The following is a 17,931-nucleotide window of genomic DNA, read 5'->3' as shown; positions in this document are numbered from 1 at the left end:
CTATGACAAAATAACATACAATGTACTTACCTTTCAAAATCGAATATTTTGCACTAAAAACACATTTTGACTCCTCACCGACGATGCTCACAGCGACCGCTCCCTGTGACGCTTGCCGCTCATAGAGCGAAGGATCTTGAACATTATATAGGCGCGTGGTGCGACAAAGTCGACTAGTTTAGGATTGGGAGCCCGAATTCGCTTTGCCTGGGGTGTTCGCTTTACCCGGACTTCCCCTATGTTAAGATCTGCAAAGTGATTACCGGGAAAAGATGTTTGATAAACTGGCCACTTATCAATTGGCCAGGGGCCTGATTGCCGGGGGGACGGGCAAAAACGAAACTTATATTGGCTGAATAAAATCGTCTGGATATAGCGACATTGTTCTTCCAAATTAGCATCGGTGTGTGAAGCAATAATGGAGTGGAATTTAACACCGTCTGCTGCTTATCACCGGTCTGGTTTAGGGAGGAGGTATTTAAAATATAAGTAATTTTATGTTCTGTTTCGATAGTATATACTCGTAGTTAATTAAAACATTTCACCGAACAAGATTATTTATTTTATTACTGAGCTCGTGTTTAGTAGTATTGGGACATTAGTGTACCTACAAAATATCTACCACTTATATGTTACATATTACATGGACTGCTAAAATAATAATCATTACTTTTTCTGCTAAAGTACTGGTTAAGTTCTTGTTAGGTACTTAAAAAAAGTGGAATTATGTTTTTAATTTACATTGTAATGTCATTAGGGATAGAGTACTATGCACTAGCTATAAAAAATAAAACCGTCCCAGAGCACATTTCCGTACATATATTCGCTATACACGACTCTCATACCTTACCTACTACGTAGCTCGTAGGATAATTAGTCAGGATTGCTGCCGTATTCGAACTTCAAGATATTCACAAGAGACGACACGTACTAGATCCATTCTAGATACGTTATAGTTTAGATTTTAACTAGTTCTCTTTTGCAGCGCAATTCGGGCAACCAATGTCACTTTTACGATAGATCGTGTTAGATATCTATTAGATGTGAATTAGATCTTTAAGTAATATCTTGTAGAAAACGTTCTCCGACGAAGTATCTCCAGAATCGCGGAAATGTCAAATTTGACAGGTTAGATCTTAAACATATCGTTATTGTATCTTGGCGATGTCTAATAGATACCTATTACAAAATCCGAATCGGGCCCATAGTGACTTTTTGATAACGCAGCTGAGGGCCTACCGCGAACCACGTTCGACGTATTGCCTCCCTGTCACACTTACGTGCAAATTTACAAGAGCGACAGAGAGGCAATACGTCGAACGTGGTTCGCGGTAGGCCCTCTGACTCTGAGACGTGTTGTTTTGTTCGCTTTCATTTCGGTATAATTCAATTATTTTTTTACTAAGCTTAGCGGTTGAGTCTGTTCGGAAAGAGAAGAGTCGTGGAATGTATTGGGCCCCAGACATTCCACGACTCTTCTCTTTCAGCACAGACTATAATAGATTTAATACAGTTACAGTTATTCCAAATAAACATGCCGAAATTAAATAATGTAAATCAGCATTCAATCTTCATTACAATGTTAATCTCACAATAATACATAATTGTGTTTACCGGAATCGTTATTCAAAAACCAATTTGGTTTGGAGGCTATTTCAGTGGGAAATAAATCGGATAACCGATTTATTACAGGGCATTTGCGATTTATGACCCACGCTTGTATTGAATTTCGGTTATGAGCGTTTCCCTGGATGATGTAGCGGCTCGGATATTCATTTTCTTCGAGGAAAAACAATACGGAAAACGTTGAACCGTCATTTATTATCATTATTTACTTTGAAAGGCCCTTAATGGGCTGGTTTATCTTAAAAAAATAAGTAGGTAATATATATCTTATCTAAAAAATACCTTTGATTGTTAAATATTTTGTAATAATTTTATACTAACGATTTATACTTTAATTTACTTTTTTGGTTTATGCAACAATTTTGTTTCTTTTGGTATATTATTTGTATTATGTTTTATTTCAGTGTAAGTTAATTAATATTATAATATTTAAAAATACAAGTCATTTAGAACGAATGAAAACAATGCGTGTTTTCAGTCAGATAAATAATCTCTTTGCTTGTATATTTAAACATTTTATAGATTTAAAGAAATTTTTACCAGTACTAACACCACTACATACATAACACAATACACACAAACACATAATACATAATGTTAATACATGTACAGAAACAAATAAAGACAATTGGATAGACGTAACAACAGGCGGTCTTATCGCTTAAGAGACTTCTTCCAGACGTCCTTTGGGTTCCGGAGACAGTAAAATTAGAACATGCACACATATAAAAGTCGAGCTGAATATTACTAAACAACACAAAACATTAATATGAATACACGTACATAAATAAGTATAGTATTCAACTACTTAGTGAGAAATAATTTAGATATCTACATAAACCACTTGGCTTATGTATCTCAATTATTTCTCCCTAGGTGCTTAAATAGATTACGAAAACTTTTTTCTTTAAAATACTAATCTCTGAGATCGACAAATTAAGGGCTTAATTATAATCTATATATATAAATGCAAGTGTCCTGACTGACTGACTGACTGACTGATTCATCAACGCAGAGCCGAAACTACAAAAGATAGAAAGTTGAAATTTGCACACTAGGTTGCATTTATAAAGTGTACAAGAGATAAGAAGCGATTTTGAAAAATTCAACCCCTAAGGGGGTTAAAAAGGGGATGAAAGGTTGTATGGGGAACAAGTTTTATTTTAAGCTAAGAATTTGAAACTTTGTAAAAATGTATTATATTAAAAAACAAGAAAACTAATTTCAGCGTTTTTGAAAATTCATCCCCCAAGGTGGTGAAAAAGGGGTTAAAATTTTGTATGGTGATCAAATATTTTTGTGAGTGTGGGACTTGAAACTTTGCATGTGGGGATATTATTATAAGACAGGAAAAGTAATTTCAGCGTTTTTGAAAATTCATCCCCTAACAGGGTTAAAAAGGGGTTGAAAGTTTGAATCCATTACAAATGCTTTGAAACTTCTTAGAAAGGCATAATAGCCGATTACAAAAAAAAAGTAATAGCAACGTTTTTGGAAATTCAACCCCTAAGGGGGTTAAAAATGGGATGAAAGTTCGTCTTGGGGTGCAAATTTTATTTTGATCTAGGAACTTGAAACTTTGCAGAAAGGTATTAAATTAAAATACAAGAAAACTAATTTCATCGTTTTTGAAAATTCATCCCCCAAGGTGGTGAAAAAGGGGTTGAAAGTTTGTATGGAGATCAAATATTTTTGTGAGTGTGGGGCTTGAAACTTTGTATATGGGGATATTATTATAAGACAGGAAAAGTAATTTCAGCGTTTTTGAAAATTCATCCCCTAACAGGGTTAAAAAGGGGTTGAAAGTTTGAATCCATTACAAATGCTTTGAAACTTCTTAGAAAGGCATAATAGCCGATTACAAAAAAAAGTAATTGCAACGTTTTTGGAAATTCAACCCCTAAGGGGGTTAAAAATGGGATGAAAGTTCGTCTTGGGGTGCAAATTTTATTTTGATCTAGGAACTTGAAACTTTGCAAAAGGGTGTTAAATTAAAATACAAGAAAACTAATTTCAGCGTTTTTGAAAATTCATCCCCTAAGGTGGTGAAAAAGGGGTTGAAAGTTTGTATGGATATCAAATATTTTTTCGAGCGCGGGACTTGAATCTTTGCATTTGGCGATATTATTAGAAGACAGGAAAAGTAATTTCAGCGTTTTGTAAAATTCATCCCCTAACAGGGTTAAAAAAGGGTTGAAAATTCGTATAGGGTTCAAATTTTATTTTAAGCTAAGAACTTGAAACTTCGTAAAAAGATATATTTTTAATATGCAAGAAAACTAATTTCAGCGTTTTTGAAAATTCATCTCCTAAGGTGGTGAAAAAGGGGTTGAAAGTTTGTATGGATATCAAATATTTTTTCGAGCGCGGGACTTGAATCTTTGCATTTGGGGATATTATTAGAAGACAAGAAAAGTAATTTCAGCGTTTTGTAAAATTCATCCCCTAATAGGGTTAAAAAGGGGTTGAAAGTTCGTATAGGGTTCAAATTTTATTTTAAGCTAGGAACTTGAAACTTTGTAAAAAGTTATTAAATTAAAATACAAGAAAATTAATTTCAGCGTTTTTGAAAATTCATCCCCCAAGGTGGTGAAAAAGGGGTTAAAATTTTGTATGGTGATCAAATATTTTTGTGAGTGTGGGACTTGAAACTTTGCATGTGGGGATATTATTATAAGACAGGAAAAGTAATTTCAGCGTTTTTGAAAATTCATCCCCTAACAGGGTTAAAAAGGGGTTGAAAGTTTGAATCCATTACAAATGCTTTGAAACTTCTTAGAAAGGCATAATAGCCGATTACAAAAAAAAAAGTAATAGCAACGTTTTTGGAAATTCAACCCCTAAGGGGGTTAAAAATGGGATGAAAGTTCGTCTTGGGGTGCAAATTTTATTTTGATCTAGGAACTTGAAACTTTGCAGAAAGGTATTAAATTAAAATACAAGAAAACTAATTTCATCGTTTTTGAAAATTCATCCCCCAAGGTGGTGAAAAAGGGGTTGAAAGTTTGTATGGATATCAAATATTTTTTCGAGCGCGGGACTTGAATCTTTGCATTTGGCGATATTATTAGAAGACAGGAAAAGTAATTTCAGCGTTTTGTAAAATTCATCCCCTAACAGGGTTAAAAAAGGGTTGAAAATTCGTATAGGGTTCAAATTTTATTTTAAGCTAAGAACTTGAAACTTCGTAAAAAGATATATTTTTAATATGCAAGAAAACTAATTTCAGCGTTTTTGAAAATTCATCTCCTAAGGTGGTGAAAAAGGGGTTGAAAGTTTGTATGGATATCAAATATTTTTTCGAGCGCGGGACTTGAATCTTTGCATTTGGGGATATTATTAGAAGACAAGAAAAGTAATTTCAGCGTTTTGTAAAATTCATCCCCTAATAGGGTTAAAAAGGGGTTGAAAGTTCGTATAGGGTTCAAATTTTATTTTAAGCTAGGAACTTGAAACTTTGTAAAAAGTTATTAAATTAAAATACAAGAAAATTAATTTCAGCGTTTTTGAAAATTCATCCCCTAAAGTGGTGCAAAAGGGGTTGAAAATTTGTATGGATATCAAATATTTTTTCGAGCGCGGGACTTGAGTCTTTGTATTTGGGGATATTATTAGAAGACAGGAAAAGTAAGTTCAGCGTTTTGTAAAATTCATCCCCTAACAGGGTTAAAAAGGGGTTGAAAGTTTGTACGGGTATCAAATTTTATTTTAAGCTAGGAACTTGAAACTTCGTAAAAAGGTATTAAATTAAAATACAAGAAAACTAATTTCAGCATTTTTGAAAATTCATCCTGTAAGGTGGTGAAAAAGGGGTTGAAAGTTTGTATTGATATCAAACATTTTTTCGAGCGCGGGACTTGAGTCTTTGTATTTGAGGATATTATTAGAAGACAGGAAAAATAATTTCAGCGTTTTGTAAAATTCATCCCCTAACAGGGTTAAAAAGGGGTTGAAAATTTATACGGGTATCAAATTTTATTTTAAGCTAGGAACTTGAAACTTCGTAAAAAGGTATTAAATTAAAATACAAGAAAACTAATTTCAGCGTTTTTGAAAATTCATCCTGTAAGGTGGTGAAAAAGGGGTTGAAAGTTTGTATTGATATCAAACATTTTGTCGAGCGCGGGACTTGAATCTTTGGATTTGGGGATATTATTAGAAGACAGGAAAAGTAGTTTTAGCGTTTTGTAAAATTCATCCCCTTACAGGGTTAAAAAGGGGTTGAAAATTTGTACGGGTTTCAAATCTTATTTTAAGCTATGAACTTGAAACTTCGTAAAAAGGTATTAAATTAAAACTGAAAAAAACTAATTTCAGCGTTTTTGAAAATTCATATCTGAAGGTGGTGAAAAAGTGGTTGAAAGTTTGTATGGAGATCAGATATTTTTGTGAATGCGGGGCTTGAATTTTTGTACAGAGGCATTTATTAGAATACAAGAAAAGTAATTTCAGCGTTTTTAAAAGTACATCCCTTAAAAGGGTTAAAAAGGGGTTGAAAGTTTTTATGGGGTTCACATTTTATTTTAAGCTAGGAACTCGAGACTTCTTAAAAAGGTATTTTATTAAAAGAGAAGAAAACTTATTTCAGCGTTTTTCAAAATTCATCTCTCAAAGTGGTGAAAAAGGGTAAAAAATTTGTATGGAGATCAAACATTTTTGTGAGTGCGGGGCTTGAATCTTTGTAAAATGGCATTTTATTAAAATACGAGAAAAGTAAATTCAGCGTTTTTAAAATTCATCTCTTAAAGGGTCGAAAGGGGGTTGAAAGTTTGTAAAGTTGCAAACAAACTTGAAACTTCGTAAACAGGTATTTCATCAAAAGAGAAGAAAACTAATTTCAGAGTTTTTGATAATTCATCCCCATGGTGGTGAAAAAGGGGTTGAAGATTTGTATGGAGGTCAAACATTCATTTGAGTGCGGGACTTGAATCGTTGTAAACTTTGTATATGGGCATATTATTAAAATACAAGAAAAGTAATTTCAGCGTTTTTAAAAATTCATCCCCTATAATGGTTAAAAAGGTGTTGAAAGTTTGTATAGGGTTCAAATTTTATTTAAAGCTAGGAACTTCAAACTTCGTAAATAGGTAGTTAAGTAGTAGGTTTTATTAAATAGAGGACATGAAAATCTTCTGGTTGAGAGGGATTATATCGAGAACAATTTTATTCAGTTAGGGGCTTGAAGCTTCGTAGGTTGTGAAAGACAAGTATCATGCGTTGTAATATTAATAATTAACAAATGATTAACCGTCCTACTGCGATCTTTTGTTGCATAATGTTCTAAGCTAATGTAGAATATATAACCACCAATATACAAATCCACGCGTACGAAGTCGCGGGCAACAGCTAGTATATGTATATATCTATGAAAAGTTCCGGGAATTAGCTGCGGGGCCTGCTGAAGTGTCAGACATTAATCATTCAGCGTTCTCGCGAAAAAGGCATTTCATAAAAATATATTAAAAGTTTCCTCCTCGTCATACTTACATTCGCTCGCCTTGTATGTTAATTCGTGACCATAAAAATTTGATATTTCTCGCTTTACGTCAGCGCGCCAATTTTGAGGATGTTTAATAATAAAACCTTTTTGTATTCTTATCTAACATGACTATACAGTATGTATCAAAACGAAAGGCTAAGAAAGAGACCTGTTAATGTTTAGGTCATACTGAGCAACTTTTACTATGGGACCAACCCCGAAAACGCGGAAAAAAAATTGGATGTTTTGTCATACATTTTGCTGGTCTGATGTTGAAATTTACTATGGGAGAGGCAATTTTTTTTCCGCGATTTCGGGGTTGGTCCCATAGTAAAAGTTGCTCAGTATGACCTAAACATTAATGGGTCTCTTTCTTTGCCTTTCGTTCTGATACATACTTTATAAAATACTAGTTCTTACCCCCGACTTCATTCGTGTAAAATTTAGATTGTCTGCGTATGGAATGTTAAGTAGTGGATACAAACCTACGGCGTTATTAATAAACGTCTGCTAAGTTAATCAGCTGTTGATCGTCGTTTGTCCCTCTCTATGGCATAACGACAGATAGGGACAAACGACGATCATCAACTGATTAAGTTAGCAGCTGTTTATGAATAACGCCACTGTAGATCTAGCTTTGACGGTTGTTTATAAGACGGGCATAACCACGGCATAACGATAAACAAATCTCAATCAATGATTTAGGTTCGTAACAGGGAATGGTCACAATTTGAACAGCGGGAAAATAAAAACAAATCCAATTGAATACGAATTTCACAATCCAGTAGATAAAAAGAATCTTTACACCATATTATGCCTACTACTCAAAGAGTCACATCACATATTCTCCCGCGTGCCTAATTATGAACCCGTTAACAATGTTGCAATTCAATTTTGTGTTGGCAAACTAGGCAACCTTAACTTCACCGTTGGTGCCCAACTTCGCCTAAGTAAAATAATAAGATGACAAGTTTACCAATAAATAGAGATGTGTACCTAAAAACATTTTAAATTAAAAATTACTACCCTAACTTCGCCATCCATCCCCAACTTCGCTTAGTATTTATTTAGGTTAGGTTTGTAAAAATTATACTGATCAATAAGTTATAAACTTTCAGTTCATATTCACCGTCACATCATAAAACAATGAAAGTGGAAATACATGTACTTCATTTACCATAAAATAAAGTACAGATTATGCACAACGCTTCGCATTAGAGCTGACCTCTTGGGATAACGTAGTACTCTCTGAAGCCCTTGGGAGTGTTGCGGTAACACTGCGCTGCTAGAACCAAAGGGTGTAATTTATTAATCCAGTCATGTCAGTTACGACCTTTAATGAAAATAGAGTACAATGGCCTCGAAGTATCCAGTTAGTAGTCCCGGGATAATACGACCTATTAGCAGAGCTCTTACTCCGCAGTCAATTCTTTAGCGGTCGTTCGGGAAAGTTCGCTAATGAGACTGTGTTTACTTTCGGACGAATGTGACAAACTGCATTAAACAGTAGGGATTATTGATGCTGAGACACAAATTGTTTAATACTTTTGAAGTAAAGTTGATTTGGCGAGCAATATACAGCAATATAGAGCAATAACAGCTGTTTCTTTTTTTTGACCCAGCTCCTATTCTTAATTAAAATATTTTGGTGTCTTTTAGATTCACTTCCCTCGCAACAGCTTAAAGAAAGTTATCTAAGACTTCTCTTTATATCAATCTGCTGATGCCAATAAGGGATTTATATTTGTAATTTCTTATTTACATCAATCTGCTGATGCCAATAATTTGTAATTTATTATTTAAACGAAAATGGTAAGATATCGAATTTGAACCGTTGTGAGACATACTAACATTGAATAATTTTACGGTTTAAAACAAGTGAGTCTAAACCGTAAAATTATTCAATGGTAAGATATCGTTAGTGATAAATAATACTGTATAATACATTTTTCTATCTTGACAATAAATATATTGACTTGTTTGCGTTCTGACTAATATTCTACGTGATACTTGCGGGAAAGATTTATCGCGTGGCATTAATCCCGCATACCTACATATGTTGGACATCAGGAACACTCAGGAAGAATCAACTCAGCTCACATATTTCCGCGATTTTTCCACGTCTCATTTGTTACTTGGCCCCAACTTTTGTACTACGTGACAAAAATACCGATGCACCGCTGTTCGATTGCAACATCGTGAATGATATTTTTATTGATAGTTAATAACAATAATAAGAGAATCATCAAAAAAGGAACAGAGACAGTAATTAATTTAATGTTTTGCTCTACGTTCTTAGCTAATGCCCGATTTGCATAGATGCTCGATTGACGATACTTAGATTTTACTGGTTCTTTATAAATGCTTCTGAAAATACGCGTTTTACTTACGAAGCAGCAAAAGAATTCTGTCATTTAAACGACCCCATTTGACCCCCCCGCCCCCCTAAAACCATCAAAAACTTATGCTTCGAATGACCCCGTTTCCTCCTACGTCATGCTACCATCATCCGATATCCAGAACCCCCCCCCCCCAATTTGAAATAACGTAATTTATGAATAGCCCCTTTGGTAATGCGAGCCATTCAGGTTTATTTTATTTTACTGCTATGGATATTTTTACTCGGTTACAATCACAGTCGCAGCACGTGACCGTTTTGTTCGGGATGTGGCCGTACGTTGCCGGCGAGTTACGATATGTCCCGGACCGTTCCATTGTCCCTAGTCGAATCATTACCTCTGCTATGTGATAAGAATCTATGATTCAGTAAAATGTTTCAATTTGAACCAAATACAATTGGTTTGGATTTGCATTGTTTTTATTATATTACAAAATATAAACAAACCTGCACTATTCGTTTACAAATATACTGTTATTTCATAAATCATTAAACAACAAAACGTAAATATGGACCATAAGTAGGTACGTAAAATTAAAAATAATATAGTATACATAAGAGAAACTACATGCAATAATGCATAATATTATTTGGGTTATGTAGCATAATTTCGAAAATCAAAAATCCTAAGTACGAAATACCTATAGACAGAACATCGATAATCAAATTGTCTAATGTACGAAATTACTAAAGATGCATGTCTTACGGTTAGTTAACCTATGTTTTAAATGTCTAAAGTACAATACTGCTAGTGCACGACAAATACTAACGACCTTTTTTCCTACGTCCAGTTGACCTAAGTTTAAAATGTATAAATTGCGGAATTTCTAACGACATGTGTCCTACGTTTAGTTGACCTCAGTTTAAAAAGTCTAACGTACGAAACTGATAATTTTATTTAATATCACGACTTTTGGTCCATGAAGTGTAAAAAGTGACGTCACTTTTGACTCTGACATATCCGATCCATATCGTTTCTATATCTAATATTTGACGTACCCTAAAGTTCGAATAAGGCTGTAAATGAATAGGTAGGTTAGGTTCGTTAGGTAGCTTCAGATGCCCGAAAGGCAAACCGCCCAGAAAAAAGAGCTAGCATAGCGCGCGTAGTAGTAGGTAAGTACCTAATGCCATTAGGCATACGCAGCTATTTTGAACACTAGACATATTGACTTTCGAAGTAGGTATTGTCATTAGGCATTTTGTACAAAGGAATTTTGATTTTCGGAAACGAGATCGTTCGGTTAAAAGTGTACCTATTTAATAAAAGTTATTTATCAAGAACTTTATCAGCTACTATAATTATAATTTTATAATACACCCGTGAACCCGCAATATTGGTACATGTTCACCAAAACGATATGTAAGATGTTTCACATATACAATGATCTACAAATAACATAAAACAAGCAACAACGATTGTACTCCGGGAGTGCCGATAGAAGTGAAAACTCACCTCACTATGTTACCGACGCCCGGTAACACGATACATAAGTTTAGCGGAGGTATTCTATTTATTTATTATATATTATCATTCTCAAATAAGATCACGCTTTGTTATTGACATGTTTATTTACATACTACCATGACAACGTCAAATTATTTGAACATAGGTAGAGTCTTGAAAAGGAGTCCGCAACATAAATGTCAAATAACATTGAGTTTTTCTTTATTGATTTAAATGCCATTTAAATTATGAGTGGCCACCTTACGGGGCTTACGGTCACGTGATCGCCTTACGCCCCTTACGGTCACGTGATCGCATTACGCTGCTCGAGTTTATAATTTTTTCCCCACCTCAAAAAGTGCCCAGCGCCGCTAAAGAAGTTTTCACTTAAAAAAACTTTGTATTTTACCCCTAGTGGCAACCAAAGCGCCAATCGCTACTATAAGCCAATTTAAATAGCAAATTGACAATGCCCATATTTTTTACACGTATTTCAAGAACAGAAAAATAAAATACAACAATTTAAGTGTAAGCATTTAGGTGAGCAACATATGGCACATGAAAATTCTCAAATGTAGTTGTCGTTATTGAAAATTAATACGACAAGCAACCTCATCTTATTCTTTTTTGCCCAGTGTTACAATATATAGTGTTATAATATATTACAAATTAAGTGTAAAAGAGTTAACGTTTTTTACCTCGGAGACCGTTGGCGGCGTGTGCAAGGAAAATTAAAATAAAGCTCTAAACTAGAGAACAAGTTTCACTGCGTCTGCGAACGCGGCTGTCGTAAAAAGCGCAGCCGACACGGCGACGTATTGCCAGACGGTTTTATTCCAACTGAATTTGAAAAAAGAACTACTAAAGAAAAAAATATCGCTTTTTTTTTCACCAAAACCAAGGCGGCCAGTTACAAAGTGAGGGTTACTTCCCATCAGTTTAAAGTTCTTTAACCATAAAGTTGTGAAGGTTGTAACAGCCTGCCTTACTCAGTGTAAAGTTTCTCTATAGTTTTGCAGTTAATAACATTGGCGTTTTTATTTATTTCGCTTACGTTTTATATACCTACCTACGTGGCTTTTAAGAGCTCATCAACGTGAACACTAGCACCATTGCTAAATAATCGTGATTATTTAAATGTAACGACAGGTATTTGAAAAAGGGGGCCCCTTAATTTTAGATGAAGGTGCTGAGCTTCTGGTGGAAATTTTATACGTGTGCCTACCTATATCATAATGAGTAGGTAATTCAGTTAATGTAAAATGAATACTGTGACCCTAGTGACAAAGGGACAGCTTAGGTGTAGAAGGGCATAAGTGTTACGTGGAACTTACACCCTTTTACACCTGCGCTGCCCGAGACTTGTATATCCCTTATTCACTAGGGCCACAGAATTTATTTTATAGCAGCATTCAATTGAATGAAGGAATTGAATAAGTATAGGTATTATAGACCATATTTAATAAAAAGTGTTGCGTTTATAACTTCTCAAGTACCTAATATTTACGTCATCGTGGCTTAAATATCGAAAATTAGTGTTCGCTCACAGTTGGTGCTCGAAAAGCCCGTATTAAAACTTTGGCGGACCCACGCAACTCGCCGCTCGGCTCGATGCGTTATTAAATGGCGGGCAAGCAAAAAGGCTGACATGAAATGTTTAACACCCATCATTAACGCCTTTAAATATACCGATGAGAATGTACAAGATTTAATAATGTATGGAATATTAATTTGAAGGTCTATTCTTGAGTCTGCAAAATAAGGTGTATAGAGATATTAAAAATATTGGTTAAATGGTTACCTATCGCTAATTATAGTTGGTCAAAACAATTTGTCAGTCAGTATGAACCAGGAAAACTATACTAATCCTTTTCTTTTGGATGCTAGTGCTAGTGTAAGCCAAAAATAATATGTTTCTCTATGTCTATGTTTGAAATGACACAGTCCTTTGACAAACTATAGTCAGCGCTACCGCATGATTGATGTTACGTTTCTTTGGATAAATTGATTGAATACATTTTAATGTGGCAAATGTAGATTCAAAATATTGAAGTGGTTGTCGATAATGCAGCTCCGAGCTATGCAAATAGACAGATGTCTAAGGTCAAGCCTAAGGGATAAGTATGCTGTCATTGCAGAATTTAATGGAGTCGAACCACAACAATGCGCAAGTTATTGCGCATTTATTATTTATGTTTTTATTTACAAAAGTCGTCTATTTAAGCAGTTTTTATAAGCTGTCTATTTTTTGAACCAACATATATCATTAAAGAATAAATGAAATTTTGTTCAAAATCAAGGTTTAAAATACCTAAAATTTGCCTTTATAATGAGATTACAATTACTCGTCCGTTAAGTTCATAAATCCGTATTTTTGCAATTGCATTATTACGTTAGCTATTAGCAAGTTGCAAATTATCTTCACGGCGCTAGGCCATGCGTGGGCGCAGGCGCCAGCCTCAGCGGCACAAACGACTAACCACACATCAAAAGTATGTTTGATTTATAAACCTTGGGTACCTATATTGCGCGCCAAGCGAGCAATTCGTAAAGTAATTATGACCTCAAACGGTATTGTAAAATGAAATTGATGCAATTACTGAGCGCCTACATCGCGAGGAACTTTAATTGGAAACCATTTCTTAGAACATTTGGTTGTTATTCTATACCTGCCTGCGGCTTTTATACAAGTTACTGCGGAGGCGTTCTTGTTGAAGCGTCAGATGTCACATATGTACGCAAATTTTAATAATAGTTCGTAGTATTTTACATTTCTATTTATTTGTATAATTATATTATACCAACAAATCATGCTTGCTTTATCTTTCTTAGGTATGTTTAAATTTTAAGGTTGTCGTACACATACAGTGTAAAAAAATAAAATCCTGAAATAAAATTTTAGAAAAAAAGTCGTTTAAGCATATTATGTTTTCAGTTACTAACATTGTCGGTAATTTAATCAACTAGCCTATTTTATACTGACCATAACAATTATCTGCAATGAAAAAATTAGGGAAAATGACAATAAACATAATATAAACAACCGGCCAAGTGCGTGTCGGAACACGCATAATGATTACAAATATCCATACAAGCTTATCAAGGGCATATCGTCGTGGCAGTTACGTTGTTTTAATAAAATAATAACTTTTTGAACAAAATCTCATTGATGGCTCTACCAATCATGTACGAAATATTTTTTGTGGTACAAGTTATATTATTCTCCGATCTTTTAAAATATATTTTGTACGCCTGATTCAAAAGTTAAGAGGGGGGTCAAAACAACCCCTTTAGGCCAAAGCCCTTCAGAGCAATTACATAATTCCAAAAGTAGGTATTCACTAAACCATAAATCGCACATGCGTGGCGTTTCGGTTACGGAACTCTAAAAAGACACAACATAATATGCCAGAAAGTGTTCGCCTTTTATGTCAGTAGAGCTTCTGAGTTGGCTTCACAATCGAGCTTAATACATCGCTGTCCACGTTTGAACTGAAGCGTACATCCATCGAGTCGATTCAGCAACAAAAATAGAGCCGCACAAAGCTAACTGGTTTCAGTTTCGGTTTTTACTAAGGCTATAAAGTGATAACCTTATAGGTATGTATTTTCCTATAACTATGTAAAAATACATTTGGGTTTTGCACTTTGATGTTGTTTAGGTACAAACCTACTGATATATATTACTCACACTTTGCATTATTTTTTACCTCCATAGACACATAATTAAATACCCACGCTTTTAAAATTAGCAGAAAGTTCCACAACGAACAATAGCCAAGAATTGCAAACGGCTAGAACACAAGCCAAATTCGGTATCGATGAAAAATTTTAGTATCTGTCGATCTCTACCGCGTAATAGGTGGTAGCGGGAGCCATTAATCACGACAGTCGGGTTAAGCGGAGGAAATGCCCGTAAATAGCTGAATGCAAAACACGGCAGTTGTCTGCTCATCAATCAATAGGCGACGCGAGGGCTTAGATACCGGTAGCGAGCGAGCGAGACGCTGGACCACAGAACATTATTAAAGAGGTTAGAATGGCTATCGCGCGCAGTTAGTATCGGAACCGGTGTCGCCGCTCGTTCCTCTCCACATTTACTAACACTCGCTCAACGGTAGTAAAATCTTGTGTGCCTGGTGAATGGATACGCCTCTAGACAGATTTGATGTCTGGCTTCTTAATCTGAAGGTTAAGTGGCGCAAAAAGGCATGTTTACTTCGTTTTCGGTCAGCGCGGGCGAGTAGCATGCGAGCGTTTGCTCAAAACCGGCGGCAACACGTACCCTGCTCGCATCGCCATTCTAACTTGTTCTGTGCGCTGGACCACGTTTTGAAAGAAACCGATTATAAAACTGATTATCAACAACTTTTAGAATCATCATTAAATTATGAACAAAGTTATTAATTTAAAGTGTTCCTAAGTGTTAAATATGTTGTTGTTGCAGTCAATTAACATTTGGCCACGTTTCCCGGTTGAGTTTTTATGCACCCATTATATATAGGTAGGGGTGTAAGAGTTTAAAAAAAATATTTGAAACTTTTATTGCCGACAGGATTTCCCCCCAATGTCTTGCCTTTTAGCTATCGTAGAGTTGATATAATTATTATGTTAAGTTAATATACAGGTATTTATCCTCGAAAAATATAAACGGAATTAAAGTTAATAAAGCTTATTAAAATATCCATTCAATAAGTGCATAATTAATTGAATTCTATTTTTACACATTTTATTTCTTGTCGAGCGACAGCTACGTTGTACAATGAATTTCAATTTGTTTTAGCGGTAAGGGAATACAACACTTGATGCGTTCCATGAAAACCATATTTGGAATTTCTACGTATATATATGAGTGTTCTATTAAAGTGGCGTGTTATAACAGATGACATACTGTCCACACTGCGGATAAACGCCGACTGACACGACCACCAATCAGTTCCCGGAAACACAATCCTGGGAAACAATACTGACGAAGCCATTTTCACAAATACAGAATGCAGCAAAAATATACAGTATTCCAATATCATAGGCTGGTCACGTTTAAATGAATGCGTTTCAAAAAGCTAAAATCGAACAAGGTTAGAAAACTGTTTCTGCTTACTCAGTTACTATTTACTTATGCAAAGTTTGGTTCATTTTATAGACCCAACAGCGTAGCACGGGTTATAAAATATTAAGCTGAACTAGTTTCACATGACCTCCCTCACCGCTCTTATTAGATACATGGATAGGATCTCAATAAGGTACTCTTTGTGTCTCGTAAGCTCCATGTATATTGGGCAAGTTTTCTCAATTGCTAGTATAGGCACGTAGCGCATAGACGACATCCGTGTGGCTACTACTTTTTCCACACTGATTACATATGCACAGAATTTCCTCAACACTACAATTCGAACAAAATGTAAGCTATTTGTGTAACGATTTGACATCTACATTGTCGCACAATCATTTTAGTCAGACACAGGATGAATTCTGCATCATTTCGGATGTCGTTTATTGCTTTAGACTGCAATGTTTACTGTTCTTTAAAGAATATTTTACTTCAATATTCCCATCATTTAACAATGTTGAAATCTTGAATATACCACTTCTTCGAAGTTATGATTGCCGACACTAATTCTATTATTTACATACTAATGTAGAATTAAGGCTACGTAATATTCATACTACGGGTTCTGATCGGTGACCAGTCTGGCAATTAACAGATACGGTTAATTAAAGAGAAACGCTGCAGCGAGGACCGCTCCATTAGCCTTGTCATTCCCTTTATTTCGATACGACTTGACGCCATTATCTTTTAATCTCGACGGGCTGACTTTGAGTCCTTTCAAAATGTAAATCGAATGTCCCAATATCTCCGTCACATTCGAAGATTTTATGTCTTAAAGTAATTTGCCTCACTACGGACCAATCAACGGATTTTGATAAGATTGTGTAAATTAAGCGGAGGAATGCTGTCGACCTGTTAGTTTTGAAGTTTCACCTTAATTCCGGAGGTTTGTTACATTAGCATATTTAGCATCATAATTTGAGGCTGAGTTATAGCGTGTGACACATTTACACCGTTTTAGAGCTTTTTGCATTTCAATTACATTTTATTGTGTGCACTTAAATCCTTTCATTATGATATTTACCTTGTACGATTCTTGTCTATTACATTGTATCATATGTTAATTTTGAAGATAAAAGCCCGATTTCATTTTGAGTATTAATTTATAGAAGCTTAAAGGTCAACCATTTTAACAGAGGTCTGTTTTATAATGATTTTTATTTACAATACAAAACTTTTTATTGTTGATTGTTTTTAACGGCTTTCAAAATGAAGTAGATCCGACTTTATTGACGAAGCGAACACTAAGCGGGAGCAAAGCGTCTCTGTTTTAGATTTTTCTTGTTAGTTATCGATTGTCGAATCAGCTTTAGGTTTTTTTTTTAATGGCGGAACCTAAAGATTTGGAGCTTAGTTTAAGGTATATAGCAAACCTGATTATACCGATTGTTCCGGATCGTTACTTTTATGCAGTTCATTATAACTATGATTAAGAAGGATAGTGGACGACCGCTTCTGCAAAGTTGCCCCAATAAAGCAAACAATGTATGTACAATTCTTAAAAAAAAAGAATACTTGTAAACACATTTGTAAACGAATAATGTTATATAGATACACAAGGTCTACAAATGATACGCTCATAAGATCACCTCGCAAATTTAGAACCAAATCATACGTCCTGTTATTCGTTTCCCCTCATGCGCTATTGTGCAAGCTGCGAATGACCTCTTCAGCATAAAGCATAACTGCTAGGGATGCGCGTGCGCCGGGAGGGGTGACCGGTTTGAAATTAGAACGTTTTTTATTCGTTATTCGGCCTTTGTCGGCGCCCGCCCGGTGCGCATGCGCTGACTCGACAAATGCGTCGAATAAGCCGTATATTATTTCATTTCCTTTTTCTGATTCTCTATTGAATTTAAGGGTAACTTTTT

This window comes from Cydia amplana, chromosome 2 (assembly GCF_948474715.1).
Source record: "Cydia amplana chromosome 2, ilCydAmpl1.1, whole genome shotgun sequence".
NCBI classification, from domain to species: domain Eukaryota; kingdom Metazoa; phylum Arthropoda; class Insecta; order Lepidoptera; family Tortricidae; genus Cydia; species Cydia amplana.
Note: the sequence above shows the minus strand (reverse complement) of the source record.